Raw genomic sequence first — 16165 nt, forward strand, 5'->3', positions numbered from 1 at the left:
ACCCACACAGGCACTCACCAACACACACACGTGGAGATAAACGCTCATAGCTCCACACACATACAGATCAAACACATTGCCCCAGACGCGACAGAAGGTTAAACCTTTAGACACAGTGTGAGAGGCCGGGATGGAAATTCCCTAGCCCCACCCTCAGCCTCTGGTAACGCCCATTTAAGGGCAAAGGCAGTTCCGCCTCTCCGCGTTCTGAAAGTGACATCAGTGCGAGTCCTGTGTGATTGTGTCATCACCCAGCCTGATTGACGGCCGCCTCCGCCAATGGGCGGCCGAGTTCCGGGATCGGGCGCCAGGACGGAGCGGCCAATGGGCTGCCCGCGGGGTGCCGAGCCGTGCCCACTCCACCTCCTGTCCCGGGCGAACGCTGGCTCGGGCTCTACCTGCTCGTGCGGAGACGGCGAGGAGCATCTGTGAGTATCAGGAAGGCTGGTCCGACCATTGGCTCCTGCCTTGTTTGTTTTACCATTCACAAGAAACAAAATCGAGCCTTGTGCACGGGGACTGACGCTCAGTGTTGTAGTCTTTACATGGTCTGCCTGTAAGGGCTAAAGACAGATGATGCTGCCTCCTCCTCTTATACTCTGATTTACATTGGTGTCTGTGCGTAGGTCTGCAGTAGTTTTTGCTTTTCAACATCGCTCGGTTGCCCATGCAACATCGTGACACAGAACAGGATGTGGTATCAGCAGCTTAACTTTCAACTCTTAGCTGCAAGGTGTTTTAGTTAGCTGCATGTTTGAGACTGGGATGGGGGAGGTTAGAGTAGGATCTCAGAGTTGTTTGTGCTTTGAAGGGTCCTTTGCAGCCTGTTGTTCATCTGTAAAACAACATTTTTGGTCGTCCTGTTTCACACCGTTGCAGCTTGCAATATAAACGTGTGAAAAAAGCCACCGCTGTGGTACACAGCATGCACAGGTAGCGGGTGGGAATGGTTACCAATCTTACCTGCCACAATTTCCTGGATTAAACATTTATCTGGGCCTTTAAATGATTGCGGAGGCAACACACTGGAAATGTGAAACTAAACAGAAAAAGCTGGAGATTCTTAGCAAGTCTGTGCCGAGAGGGACAGCCTTTTCCGTTTTCGATTGAACTGATTATTGCAGGTTTCTCAGTGGTACGATTGCATGCAAAGCAAATAGAAACTAGGAAAAACCTGAGCGTGATTCCCAGACTGTTGTTAATCTAGTCTGGGACAGTCGCTGCAACTGACTTGGAGGTTCTCAGGTGAGAGAGGCGGGTAACATTGCCCATGGCTTTAGTTTCTGACCCCAGTGTGCACCCCGTCTTCGAAACTTCGCAGGTGTACTTCAGGTCAGGACATGCTGGAGACCGACTGTGAAACGAAGGTGTGAATGAATGTGGCCTGCTTTCCCACACTGCTGGACAGTAACACTAAACAGGGGAGTTTCATCTCTTAACTGGAAACGTCCTCTTGCAGGCCACAGATCAAAAACTCTCCATTTGGGGGCGTGACTGTTCTAAACAATTCACTTTCTATGTACAACAACCACAGTACATACATGTAGGAAGGGTGTGATTGCACTGGAGAGGGTGCAGGGGAGATTCACCAGGATGTTGCCTGGGCTGGAGCGTTTCAGCTATGAGAGAGACTGGATAGGCTAGGGTTGTTTCCCTTAGAGCAGAGAAGGCTGAGGGGGGACCTGATAGAGGCATACAAAATTATGAGGGGCATAGATAGGAAGAAACTTTTCCCCTTAGCGGAGGTGTCAATAACCAGAGGGCATAGATTTAATGTAAGGGGCAGGAGGTTTAGAGGGGATTTGAGGGAAAACTTTTTCACCCAGACGGTGGTTGGAATCTGGAACACACTGCCTGAGGGGGTGGTAGAGGCAGGAACCCTCGCAACATTTAAGAAGTATTTAAATGAACACTTGAAATGCCATAGCAGACAGGGCTATGGGCCAAGTGCTGGAAAATGGGATTAGAATAGATAGGTGCTTGATGGCTGGCACGGATACAATGGGCCGAAGAGCCTGTTTCTACGCTGTATAACTCTCTGACTCTATGACATACATAACAGTATGTGGTTTATATCATTGTCTTTAATGTAGGAAAATGTCCCAAGATGGTCAGAGCAGTGAGATTACTCCCCATGTGGGAGAGATCAACTTATCCACCTAAAACTAAAACTAAGCCATGTAGAGGTGTTGTCAGCAAGAAGCATTTCTTCATGCAACAGGGTAACAGATGTCAAGGAAGCTTTCCCCCAAAAGATTAAGATAAGAGTTCAATTAGCAAGGATACCATGGGATATGGAAACATGGTAGTTCAAATAAAAATCAGCCATAATCTAATTGAATGACAGAACATGCTTGAGGGGCTGAATGGCCCTTTCCTGTTCCTGCTTTCCTATTAAATTCAATGGTTATAGTTCGGGGGAGGAGGGAAATTACTGAAGTTATTCTAAGCTGGAATTGAAACCAAATTCTCAATGCATTTCATCTTGAGTGAAGAAGTGCCCTCTGTCATCATCCCTGAGGAGCCCTGTTTTAAACTGAGGTTGATTGGCATGAGTCAGATATCAATTTATTGCTCTTGTTGTCGCATGTCCTTTAAAAAATGTGCAGCAGCAGCAGAAACAACTAGTTTATATTCAGATTTGGAAAGGTGGCTCTTTTTTATTCATTCTTCATCACTGGCTAGGCCAGCATTTAATGCCCCACCCTTGTTGTTACTTAGTTCTGCTCCTATTTCCCATCACACCCAATCTGAGCTCATCTTGTCCTGCTCTCTAGATCCTATTCCCATCAGACTGCTGATGACCCAATTTTCCTTCCCAGCCCCATATAGCTGGTACTGTTAATGGTTCCCTCTCCTTGGGTACTGTCCCCATCCCCTTCAAATCTGCTGCCTTCACCACCACCCCCCCTCAAAAAGTCAACGCTTGACTCCCCTTTCTTTGTAAACTCATCTCCAACCTCCATTTTTTTCTAAACTGCTTGAGTGTTGGCACCTATCAAATCTGTGCCCATTTTTACCTCAGTTATGTCTCTTCAAGCAGGTTACACCCTAGCGCCCCCCCAACTGAAATGCCCCTAATCAAAGTCGTAAATGGCATCCATGTGACTGTGACCATGACAAAATATCCCTCCCCATCCTTGCTGATCTTTCTTCAACCTTTGATGTAGTTACCACACCATCATCCTCCAATGTCTCCTCTGTTGCTAGTTGGGACTGAGCTTGCCTGGTTTGATTCTTATCTATCTAATCGTAGCCAGAGAATCATGTGTAATGGTTTCTTTTCCCACTCTCACTACCGCTGGAGTCCCCCAAGGATCTGTCCTTGGCCCCTCCCATTTCTCATCCACATTGCTGCCCCTTGACGACATTAGCCAGGAACAGCTTTAAGGCCCACATGTACATTGATGACACTCACAAAGTCCCAGAGCTACTGAGGTGGGCCTTTTAACCAGCCAGCCTTGGTACTTGGCAGCCCCAGTGGCTGCCTCTGCACTGTTTCTGCGGGCAGCGGACTCAGCCCCAGTTAGCACCCACACCTGGAATGAAAATCAGACCATTCTGGGAAGGCTCTCCTGAGCTGGGTTTGGGGAGTCAGAAATTTTCTCGAATCTGTTCACCTGACTCAGGAATGAAAATTCGGACCACCACAAACTGCATTCCCTAACCACTGACTCCATCCCTCTCACTGGCAATTGTCTGAGGCTGAACCAGACTGTTATGTAACCTTAGTATAGAAGTAACCTTAGTATAGAAGTTGACCCTGAGATGAGCTTCCAACCGCATTTACCTCATCAGCAAAGCTGCCTAATTCCACCTCCATTCCACTCCTGTCTCAGTTAACCTGCAGCTGAAACCCTCATCCATCCCTTTGTTACCTCTGGGCTTGGCTATTACAAAGCTCCCCTGGCCGGCCTCCTATCTCCATCCTCCCTAAACTAGAGGTTATCCAAGACTCTGCTGCCCCTGTCCAAACTCGCACCACGTCTTTTTCACCCCATATCTACGCTTGCTGACTTGTATTGACTCCAGGCCTAGCAATGCTTTTATGTTAAAATTCTCATCTGTATCCATGGCCACACCCCTCCTTATCTATGCGTCCTCCTCCAACTCTACAAACCTTTGAGATCTTTATGCTCCTTCCAGTTCCTGCGCACCCCCAATTTTAATTCCTCCACCATTAGCGGCCATGTTTTTAGCTGCCTAGGCCCCAAGCTCTGTAATTCTCTTCCTGAACCTCTCTGCCTCTTGAACTCTTATTTGTCCTTCAAGACACTCCTTAAAAACCTCTTTGACCAAGCTTTTTGTTAATTTGCCCTGATACCTCTTCAAGTAGCCGTGCGCCAAAGTTTGTTTTCATAATACTCTTATGTAGTGCCTTGGGATGTTTTACTGTGTTAAAGGTGCTATTATCAATGCAAGTTTTTATTGTTGTTACCCTTGAGAAGATGGTTGTGAGCCTTCTTCTTGAATTGCAGCAGTCCATGTAGTCCAACAGTGCTGTTAGGTAGGGATTTCAGAATTTTGACCCAGTGCCAATGAAGCAACAGGCAGACTTGCAGGTGATATTGTTCCCATACACCTACTGCCCTTGCTCTTCCTGGAGGTCGCTGAGGGATTTAGTCACTAGATCAGAAGAAAATCCATGGCTAATTCCACCCCCCTGCATCCGCCCCCACACTCCATCCTAAACACCACGAAGCTAAATGTATAGCAATTGCCCCATTCCAGATTAACCAACTCTGTACAAATTAATTAAGAAAAGGGACTTGCATGTATATATATATATAGCACCTTTCACTACCTCAGGACATCCCAAAGTGCTTTACAGTCAATGAAGTATTTTTGAAGTGTAGTCACTGTTGTAATGTCGGAAACACAGCAACAAATTTGCACCCAACAAGGACCCACAAACCACAGTGTGATAATGATCAAATAATCTGTTTTCTTTAATGATGTTCCTTACGGATAACTGTTGGCCAAGACACTGAGGAAAACCCCCCCATCTCTTTTTGGGAATAGTGTCTTAGGATCTTTTTCATCCACGTGAGAGGGCAGATGGGACCTTGGTTTAACATCTCAACCAAAAATGTATCTGAAGTGTCAGACTAGATTTTGTGATTAGGAATAAAACTAGGACTTTTCTAGTCTATATTACTCTGGTCAATCTCACCACTGAAGTACCTGCAAAGTAATAATTTAAAACTGAAAGCCTGTGCTGAGATTATAATTCACCTGAATGGGGGCTAAAGAGAATTATCTAGTGTCCCCATTTCATTTTTTTTCCCACTTAGAATCCTGTGTCCACACTGACAGTGGAAACTACCTATGTAAATGTGTCACTCCGTAACTGAAACATGCTTGAATCATAAGGTAGGATTTTTAGCCCCCGATGGAGGAGAGTGGGAAAATTCGTGTCGCCGGTTGGCATGCGGTTCCATCCACCCTGGGCCATTTTCTGAGGTGGCATCAATGATGGCAGGGTGACCCATCTGCAAGTGGCAAGTCACCACTTAATGATGGTTGAAGGTCATTTAAGAACAATTGTCAGAGGCTGATCTCAATTTGCTAGTCCGCTGCGAGACCTCCCAAGATGTTGGAGACTAGACCAGCGGCCTGGAGGAGGCCTCTTGGTGGTAGAACATAGGACTTAGGAAAAGGAGTAGGCCATTCAGTCCTTCAACCTTCCCCGCCATTCAATAAGATCACGGCTGACCTAGTTGTGGTCTCAACTCCACTTTGCCATCTTCCCCCCATAATCCTTGACTCCCTGATCTATCAAAAACCTGTCTAACTCTGCCTTGAGTGAATTCAATGACCTGGCCTCCACTGCTCTCTGGGGAGAATTCCACACACTAACGACCTTCTGAGAGAAAACATTTCTCCCCATCTCCGTCTTAAACGGTAGACCTCTTATTCTTAAACTGTGTCCTCTGGTTCTAGTCTGTCCCACAGGTGGAAATATTCTCCCGGTATTTACCCTATTAAATCCTGACTATGGGGGTGGGGTGTAGGGGTAAGGGGGACCAATGCTTCAGGCAGGCTTTGAGGCCTTATCTTCCTACATGGCCTGTGGAGGCATTCTCCCTCTACAATGGTGGCCTGCTGAGGGGATTTTTTAATTTAAGAGTTAAAATATTTGGCGAGAGGGTGCCTACATCTTGAGACGCACACTCTTTCTAACCTGGAATGGCGAACTTCTGTTTCTTCAGTGCTGGAGGGCCTCTCATTGGTCCTCCAACTTTGAGAGCCTGCCCGCCGTCCTTAATTGGATGGCGAGCCTGCCCTCTGGTCACTAATGTGTCAATTCGGGGAAAATCACTGCCAGATGACTGGTTCCTTCACAGTGCAGACTTCTGATCCCCATTTGATCCTGCCCAAAGTTTCAATTCTTGAGTGGTGTTGAGTGGGGCACATTGTGGTGGAGTGGTACAGGGGAGGGTTTGGTCACATTGTGTCACCGATGGCAGTATAATTGTTTTTGCTAATAATGCAGAGGTTGTCTACGTTCCACAAGGTTAGTTCAAGGTCCTGTGCCTGGTCGTCTCTCTGCATTTGAGTTGTTGATGATTGGAAGAAGTTATGTAGTCTGCATTCATCGATGGGTGGAGTTTGTTTCTCTAAGCTCTTGTGATATTTTCGTTCGCCCATAATGTGCCACTATTTTTCGTTTGAACTGTGGAGGTAAAAGTGAAGTATGTGTGTGTGTAGAGGGAGGCACACTGGGGCTCTGATGTGTGTTAAGACCGATGCAGTTGGTAAAGCGGAGTTATTTAAAATTCCCAGAGGGAAGCTTTAAACAACTGTCATAACCTATAATTTTAAGTGTTATGTTTGAGATGCGACTCTAAATTCAGGAATCATACCACCAGTTCTCGAGGCTTTACATTAAACTAAGTGAAACATTTTATTAATTTACGCAGGTTAAAATATATAAACATGGCTACAAATTACTACTCTCATAACTTATAACAAATTCCCAAACTAATCTCCATTAAGGCAACAGCAACCCATAGACTTAACCAGACACCAGGCAAAGCATTTTCACCTAACAAAACAAGGTTCTTTTCGCTGAGGAGCCAGTTGGAGGCTTGCAGCTGTCTTTTGATCTCACATTGCCTCTGCTCTGCACACCCAAAAACTACTGAAGTTATACCTACCGCCATTGATTGAATTCAAATTCTCATTGCCTCACCAGTCTCTTTGAACTTTACCTTTTAACAATGAAACCCCCATTCATTGTACCAATTTTATTAGTAATATAAACATTTTGCTTGGTAACTGTTGAAAGGCGTCATGTTTTCACCCCACTCTTGAATGCTCTATTCAAAAAATGCAAATGCATGCTATCTCTCTTACATATCAAAACTAGTACATACCAAAGCACTCAGACTACCTGGCTTTAATCCAATTAAGACACATCCGCAGACTAAACCTCTATTTTAAAAGAAAAATATTTTCCAAAATATTATATACATTAATAGCTTCATGATGTGTGCTACATGCAGAATTTTGCAACATGTGTAACTCCATATGCTGTTGTCTCCTCTCTCCCATTGCAAAGATGCAATGCAGGGATCAATTGGATAACACCCAAAAATTAACCTGCGATTAATGCACGCCTGTGAATAGAAATGCACACAGAATGCCAACTTTGTGCTGCCTGCTCATTATAATGATTTCTGTACGCAGCCAATTAACTGCCCTGGTCATTGGCTGCATGCAATGACAAGGGGCTGATCATAATTTATAATCCCACTTAAAGCTAGCCGGCATGTAAACTCAGACTGCTACCTTCATGCCTGTGGATTGCAACTGTGGATAAGGTCTTGCAGGACGTCAGAGCAGTCCAGCACCCTGTCCTCCAGCAGATTACTAGGATTGCTGATGTGCCACTCAAGGGCAGTGGAGTGGCTTCATGGAGCATGAACCTGCGGCCCTCTCTCCAGAAGACACCATTCATCCCCCATCCCTGCCACTCTGCCAGTGTCTTGCTTTTGCCTATCAGCCAGCCCAGATTGCTGCCTTCTAGGCCCAGAGCTGCTTGAAATATCCCCCAAGTCCATCTGCAGTGGCCTCCATTGAAAGTCAGCAGCCTTCCCACTGCAGCCACTGGAGTTTCAGGAGCTGTAGAACAGGCTAGGGCACCCAGAAATCCAAGTGTGATTAGTTGACTTTTGTATGAAATATGGCATGACTTTATTTATTCGTTTGGTTTGGAATGTTGATTTAGTGGTGGCTTTTATTCTTGCATTGTGTCCATTTGGATGCTGTGATGGTCAGTGACTTAGGGAAGGCAAGGTGTAGAACTTCTGGTGAATGTGGAATTATTGTTGCAGTTCCTGATATTGCACTCGAGTTAGTCCTTCACAGACAGCCCTGGTAAAAAGGGGCTGCCTGGGTTGCCTCCTGCCTTCCTCTTCCTCCTTCTTCTCCTCAGCTATTTTCTGTATAGTTGGTGGCAAAGGCTGTGCCCTCCCCATGGTGAGGTTGTGCAGCATGCAGCATACCACCACAAATCTTGACACCCACTCTGCTGAGTACTGGAAGGCTCCTCCAGAGTGGTCCAGACAGAGGAAGCAATCTTTAGGATGTCAGTGGTCTACTCTACCACGGTTTGTGTGACTGTCATTGTGTGCATTCTGCCCACATGTACATGGGTTACGCACCAAGCCCACTCTTTGGTTTGCTGCAGTGACTCAAATGCAGCTGGGATGGTTGACTACCGCAGAATGAAGGCATTATAAATGCTGCCAGAATACTGACCACTGGCCTGCATGATACACTGCCTATGGTCTCGTACCAGCTGGATGTTGAGAGAGTAGAATGCCTTTAGCTTCCGATGCAGGGCAGAGTTGACCTGTGCTGTCTGCAAAGTGTTGTGCGTGCAGCCAATGGCACCTGCACCATGGGGAAGCTTACCCTGGTAAAGTCACATTTCCGCTCCATCTACTAGTCTCTGATAAGAAAGAATGAAATATAAATAGTTTTCTTTGAATAAAACACCTTCTTGACCTCCCTTATGCAGAAGTGGACAGCAAAGTGTTGAGATGTTGCAGTTATATCCAACTCCAGTCTGGAAGAAGCTACACACATAAAGGCCCATTGCAATGGTCACGTTCACAGCCACTGGCAATGTGGTCCTTGCCCTGATCTGAGGTTGTAGTTGTGGCTGCAGTAGATGGCAGATTTCAGTGATGATGCCCTTCCTGCAGTGCATTCAACTCACACATTGTTCCTCATTGAGGGTCAGGCAGAAGAATTGCTCCCTAAGCACTCTGAATGGATATGGTTTCCTGTTGAGAGCCCTTTTCCCCCCCTGCTGGTCCTGCTCCGTGTGGCCTCCATTGATTCTCCCAGTAACACTGGGCAAGTCCCAATACTGTACCCATGCCTTGAAGCAACTAGTTTGTGGAGAGCCTTGAAGATAACAAAAAATCCATTAAAATTTGCCACTTCACTCCTTGTAGACTTTTGCAGTTTGAAATAACTATGGGAAGCACCAAATGCTTATAGAACTTTAGCAACAACTGAAAGAAACCAACCAACAACTAATCTGTAAGCAGTTGATGATCCCTTTACATAGATCTGTTGGCGATCTTTCCAGCTGCTGTATGTATGATCAGCTGTGTGAGGTCAAGACAGGGAATCAGCTGGGAGGAGGGGTTTGTTTTATGAGGAAAGGTTGTGCAGATTGGGCCTATAACTCATTGGAGTTAAGAAGAATAGAGGCAATCTTATTGAAACATAGAAGATTCTGAGGGGGCTTGACAGAGTAGATGCTGGGAGGATGTTTCCTCTCTTGGGGGACTCTGGAACTGGGATCACAGTTTAAAAGTAAGGGGTCTCCCATTTAGGATGGAGATGAGGAAGAATTTCTTCTCTCAGAAGGTCATTAGTCTCTGGAATTCGCTTCTGCAGTGAGCAGTGGAGGCTGGGTCATTGAATATATTCAAGGCTGAGTTAGACAGATTTTTGATCAACAAGGGAATTAAGGGTTAGGGGGGGATAGGAAGGAAAGTGGAGTTAAGGTCACAATCAGATCAGCCATGATCAATCAAATGGTGTAGCAGGCTTGGTGGACCGAATGGCCTACTCCTCATATTTCTCAGAATCTAAAGATTTTATGAGCTTGTGAAACACTGAATAAAAATTATAGAGCTTACAATCCAGGCTCAATATTTCGTAAGCAAGAGTTTCAAACATAGCCTCGCTGAACAAAGAAAGATTCGGAAAATCAGGGCTGTTTTTATTAGAACAGAGGAGATTAAGGGATGATGTGATGATGGTGTTAAAAATTGTAACAGGATGGAATAAAGTAGAATAAAAATAGACTTTCAGTAAGTAGTGGGCCTAGAACAAGGAACATGGCTATAAGATTAAATTTAAGAGGTTAAAAACAGAGAACAAAATACTTTTTTTTAAAAGGTGGCTGTGAGCTGTAAGGCTGTGGAATATTGAGTTAATGATTGAAGCAAGGGGGAAAAAATTTACTTGTGTAGGACCTTCCCTGACCTTGGAACGTCCCAGAAGTGCCTTACAGCCTTACATCTAGTCACAGATGTAGGAAATGCTGCAGCTAATTTGTGCACAGCAAGATCTCTCAAACTACAAAGCCACAATGACCATATCATCTGATTATGTCAATCACCATGTTTGCATTTAAGAATAGATTAAATAGGTGGTTGAAGGAAATAGGAATAAAGGAATATGAGAAAGCATTAGGTTACTTCTCGTGGAGGATAAGTACAGGCAGACTGGGTCAAATGGCCTGTTTCCATGTTGTAATTTCTAGTAATGAAAGGCACAGCAGAAAATGTGTACTTGGATATCACTGTATGCCATTACCCTTTCATCCTTCCAACCCCACTTCGTCATGGCTTGTCTAAAAGAAAGCCAACCCTGCACCTTTAGAAAGGTCACTCCTCTTTTAAAATAATAATTACAGTTATAAATTCACTATCAGACTGTGAGAAGAATTAGTTCATTTGCTACAGATTTAGACTCATTGGCACAGTGGTACAATTTTGTTCAATTTATTCAAGCCCCGGGATGGAAGAGATTGGATCAAGAACATGACCTTGACAGATATTTCCCTTTCACTTTCGCTATGGCAGTTACATGTGATGCTTTTTGTTAAAACACAATTCTTCACAGCTGTCACTGGCCAAGTCTCCATTAAGGACTAAGGTGAGAGGAAAAGAAGTAAATACGAAGGTAATCCTTGGGTTTCTTTTCTCAAGTACAAATTGTCTTCTCAAACCCCTTTCCCTTTCTCCTTCACCCTCCTCACTAATAATAAGTGTGAGGAACTCATGAACTCTTTTGTCACTAAGATTGAGACCAGCCGATCAGCTGCCTCTGCCTAGTCTCTCCCTTCCACTAACCCACCAGACAAAGTTCCTGTAAAGATTCCCCACCCTCCGCCTAGCCCTGAACTTTCATCTTTCCCTCGTTTCTTATCTCCCCTCGTGCCTGCTTTGAGTTCATCTAGTCCATGAAACCTACCTCCTGCTCCCCCAACCGTAATCCCATCAAACTGCTGACCATGCAACTTCCCCTCCTGGTCCCCATGTTAGCTGACGTTGTAAAAGTTCTCTAATTAGGGGCTGTCCCTGTCTACCATCATGCTCCCTCCACCAACACCTAAAAAAAAAAGTTTGACCCCACTACCCTTGCAAACTATCGCTCCATCTCAAATCTCCCTTTCCTCTCCAAATTTCTTAAATGTGTTGTCACCTCCCAAATCTATGCCCATCTTTCCATGTTTGGATCCCTCCAATCAAGATTCTGGCCTTGGCACTGTACCAGAACAGCTCTTATCAGAGTCACAAATGACATCCTATGTGACTGCCACAAAGGTAAGCTATCTTCCCTCATCCTTCTCGACATGGTTGACCACATCACCATCCTCCAATGCTCTTCCACCATCATTGGCTGGGTCAGGCTGCTCTCCCGTCGTTCCATTCTTGTGTAGCTAATCGTAGCCAAAGAACTGCCATCAATGGCTTCTCTTCCCATTCCCTTACAGTTACCTCTGCTGTTCCTCAAGGATCTCTCCTTGTTTCCCCCCCACTTGTTTCTCATCCACATGGTGCCCCTCAGAGGCATCATTCGAAGACACAGTGTTAATTTTCATGTGTACACTGATGACATCCAGCTCTACCTCACCACCACCTCTCTCATCTCCTCCCCTGTCTTTACATTTTCAGATAGCTTGTCCAACATCCAGTGCTTGATGAAATTTCCTCTAATTAAATATTGGGAAGATATTGTCTTCGATCCTATGGTGCTATATTAAAGAAGAACGGGCGAGTTATCCCTCAATCAACATCACAAAAAGGACCAGGCTATCTGGTCATCACATTGCTATTTGTGGGAGTTTGCTAATTTGTTTGGTAATTAGATGCCACGTTTCCTACATTATGACAGTGACAATACTTCAAAAGGTACTGCATTGGCTATAAAGCACTTTGAGCTATTCGGTGGTCATGAAAAGTGCTATATAAATGCAAGTCTTTCTTTCTTATGTTCAAATCCCTCCCTGGCCTTGTCCTCCCTATTTCTCAAACCTCCTCTAGCCTTCATAACCTTTGAGAACTCTTCACTCATCCAATTCTGGCATTTTTTGCATCTCTCACCTTCGCCCCATCTTTGGTGGTCATCCCTTCAATTATCTAGGCCACAGGCTCTGGATTTTCATCCTTAAACATCTCCAACCCTCAAAACCTGCTGGAAATCTGAATTCAAAGCATTAACTCTGTTTCTCTCTCCATGGATGCTTCCTGAGCTGCTGACTGTTTCCAGTATTTTCCATTTTCATTCCCTAAAGCTAATGCTTTGACCAAGCTTTTGATCACCTATCTTAATGTCTCCTCCTTTAGCTCAATGTCAATTTTAGTCTGATTATGCTCCTGTGAATGTACGGTGACGACACCCAACTCTAGCTCATGACCATTTACTCAACGTCCCCCCCTGTTGCTAAAATATCATCTGCTGCATGAGCAGAATGTCCTTCAACTAAATATTGGGAAGACTGAAACCATTGTTTTCGGTCCCCGATACAACCTTCTTTCCCTATCTACCAACTCCATCTCTCTCCATGGTGACTGTCTGAGACCAACCAGATTGGTCACAACCTCAGTTTCATATTTGACCCTGAGATGACCTTATGACGACATATCCCTGCCATCACCAAGACGGCCTGTTTCCACTTCCGACGCTATCCCTGCCTCAACTCATTTACTCTTGAATCGCGCATCCATTTATCTCTGGACATGACCACTCCAGCACACTCCTGAACAGCCTGCTGCATTCGTCCATCTATAACCTGTAGGTCAACCAAAACTCTGCTGCCCATATCCTTACTTGCATCAACACCCGTTCACCCATCACGCCTGTGCCCGCTGACCTACACTGGCTCCTGGCTAAGCAATGCCTGGATTTTGATATGCTCATCCTTGTTTTCAAACCCTTCCATGATCACACCCCTTCCTGTCTCTTAAATCTCCTCCAGCATCACAAAACCTCAAAGATATTTATGCTCATTTAATTCTGGCCTCTTGAGCATCACTGATTTTAATTACTCCATCATTGGTGGATGTGCCTTCAGTTGCCAAGAGCCTAAGCTTCGGAATTCCCTCCCTACACCTCCTTGCCTCCCTACCTCTCTTTCCTCATTTAAGATGCTCCTTAAAAGCCACCTCTCTGACTAAACCTTTGGACAGCTGACCTAATTTGCCTCATGTGGCTTGGTGTCAAATACAAGTTGTTGTTGTAAAGACATTGAATCATGTTTCAATGTGGCTGAGAGATGTTAGGGGCCTTACAATGCCACACAGCCTTAATCATGTCTTAACTTGATGGTCATAAATTAAGATTTCCTTGATTCGAAGCAAAACATTTTGAAGGATTCTGTTGGCCTTTTTTCTGTGACTTCCTTCACTTGATTGAACGAGTACCATCAAACCGTTGCAAAATAACTTATTTGAAGTTTTAGTGCGTGTTTAGTTTTCACCTATCTTTGTTTTCAGTAATATTGTTGATTTAAATAGTGGGTGTTGGCACTGATAGTGAAAGCTGCCTCTGAGATGTTGTTGAGTTTGATAACTAATATCTGCAGACAGTCACGCTGTTCCTCGGTGATGTGCTGTTTATACTGATGGCTCAGTAACACATCCAACCCCACTGGCTCCTGTCATTGGCAATCGTAGCTCAAAGAGAAATATTCCAAAATGGCCGGGGATTATTTTTTGAAGCTGATAATTCTTTGCAATGGTTTGATGTTGCAAAGGAGACCAGATGGTAACATTCCCTCTAAATATTATGATTCTAAAATAAACCAACTCCTACTTCCCTTCTTCTTTCAAGAGCCAGAATTTGTGAACCATGGTAACTTTTTCACTTCATGCAATTAGAAGGGATGCTTGAATCCTATGGTTGAATGTGTAATGAGAAATTGGACTAAAAAAATGTGTTTAGAATGTGCAATCATTACCTTCACCATGTCATTGAGCTTTCCTGATGATTCAGTTGAATATTTCTTTTGTAGAAGAGCTAGTTATTCCAGCTTTGCCTTTCTGTGCAGTAACTTCTGATTTGAGCTTCTTATTTGCAATGTGAACTGTCCGACCTGCATCTTTTTATTCGTCATTCCAAATTTCTGGCTTCGTCTCCTGGAGGCTGTGACTCCTGAGGTGTGGGGCAGAACCTTGTTGAGGCCCCGGGGATCTTGCCTGGAGAAGCCGGTGAGACTCCAGCGCTGCCTCTTTTCCTGCCGAGGTTTAAGGCAATCAGGCAGTGGTGAGGCCAGCAGCAGGCCTTACCCTGGAATCAAGACCTGGGGTGGAAGTCTCAGCTGCCAATCAGAGACTGGCGGCTCTTGTGTCCAGCAATGACAGAGGGGAGCTGCTACCAGAAGGACAGGCACTGGAGTCCCAGGATTGTGCAGCGATCCAGGCCAGGGGTGGTTTTGAGGGGTGGGGGTTGCGGGAAGAGGCAAATAGGAGGTTTGGCAGCAGGGGGTGGGCAGGGGAGGGGGTGCGGCTAGCACTCACCGCGCCCCCTCTTTCCAATGTCCATTCCCACGATCAGGCACTGAGTGCCTTTGATCAAGGGACCGTCTCCCCCAACCCCAGGGGTGACAAGCAGCCTGCGCAGGTTTACCTGCTGACAGGCCCACTTGCAGCTGAGTTAATGCCAGCGGCGGTGGGATAAGGCCCTTAAGAGGTCATTAATTGACTACTTAAGGGCCTCAATTGGCAGCGGGGCAGGAAGGTCGCCCACGGGCCTCCCCACCCCCAACTTAATTCTGGTGGAGGCAGGAAGGTGCCACGGTTTCGGTACCTCACTGTCCCACTTGATTACACGTCCTTCTTGACTCCAAGCTCACCACCAGTGAGAGCACAAGATCCCATCCATGATTCCACAGTTCTAGGGCAGCCCTTGCCCAAGTGCATGTTCTGGATGAGTGAGAGTAGAGAGTGGGCTGGGCTTGGATTTGTTCCTAACCCAGTACTTTCTAGCAGAGACCACTGGATTAGCAATCAGAAATCCGGTCTTATTTGCCTCCAGCCGCCTTGGTAGCTGAAACACAGTGAGGTCAGTTGTGGGGTCCTACTACTGCCACACATGATATCAGATCAGGAGATCAATACTAATGAGGAAGGTCATCCTAGCTCATCCATCTAGTTTCATCCATTATGGCATTCGATTATTTTTCGCTTTTGTACTTTCACCACTTCCCTACACAAAAGGAAGATGTCAGAAAAAGACCATTGGACCTATTAGACCTGCCCCATGCAGAAATAGTGCAGCCACAGATGCCACTGACCAGCACCAATGCACACAATCTCCTGAAACAGAGAAAACAAAATAAAACAAAAGTGTGGGTTGGGTGGGGTGGGGTGGGGGTGTAGAATTAGCGGCCAATTCCGAAATACAACCCTGGGAAATTCCTACCTGATTCCCGAGAAACGAGCCAAGCACCAGGAGATTGTGAGAGGCTATATTTTCGACTGACCAGCAATTTGTCTTATCTAACCTGCCTTATTGTCTCTGCTCGGGAACTTGTCAAGTTCCCTTTTGAAGGACTTGTAGAGAGTCCACTCCCTCTGAATGTTCCAATGATCTGTTCCTAAGGGTGATGCCAGTATAAAATGAAGCT

The 16165-nt window shown here is 45.4% G+C and overlaps 1 protein-coding gene across 2 annotated transcripts in view; it reads left to right on the forward strand.

Annotated features, from left to right (window-relative positions):
- Positions 1–299: 299 nt before the first annotated feature.
- The window catches only part of tppp (tubulin polymerization promoting protein), a 49845-nt gene continuing 33979 nt past the window's right edge, over positions 300–16165 (forward strand). The window contains exon 1 of one of the 2 annotated variants that reach the window (XM_078539450.1): positions 300–428. The gene's annotated coding sequence lies outside the window, so the exon portion shown is untranslated. The remainder of the gene's footprint in view (positions 429–16165) is intronic. The other variant, XM_078539451.1, reaches the window with a different exon arrangement.

This window comes from Cetorhinus maximus, chromosome 3, assembly GCF_964194155.1.
Source record: "Cetorhinus maximus chromosome 3, sCetMax3.hap1.1, whole genome shotgun sequence".
Lineage (NCBI taxonomy): Eukaryota > Metazoa > Chordata > Chondrichthyes > Lamniformes > Cetorhinidae > Cetorhinus > Cetorhinus maximus.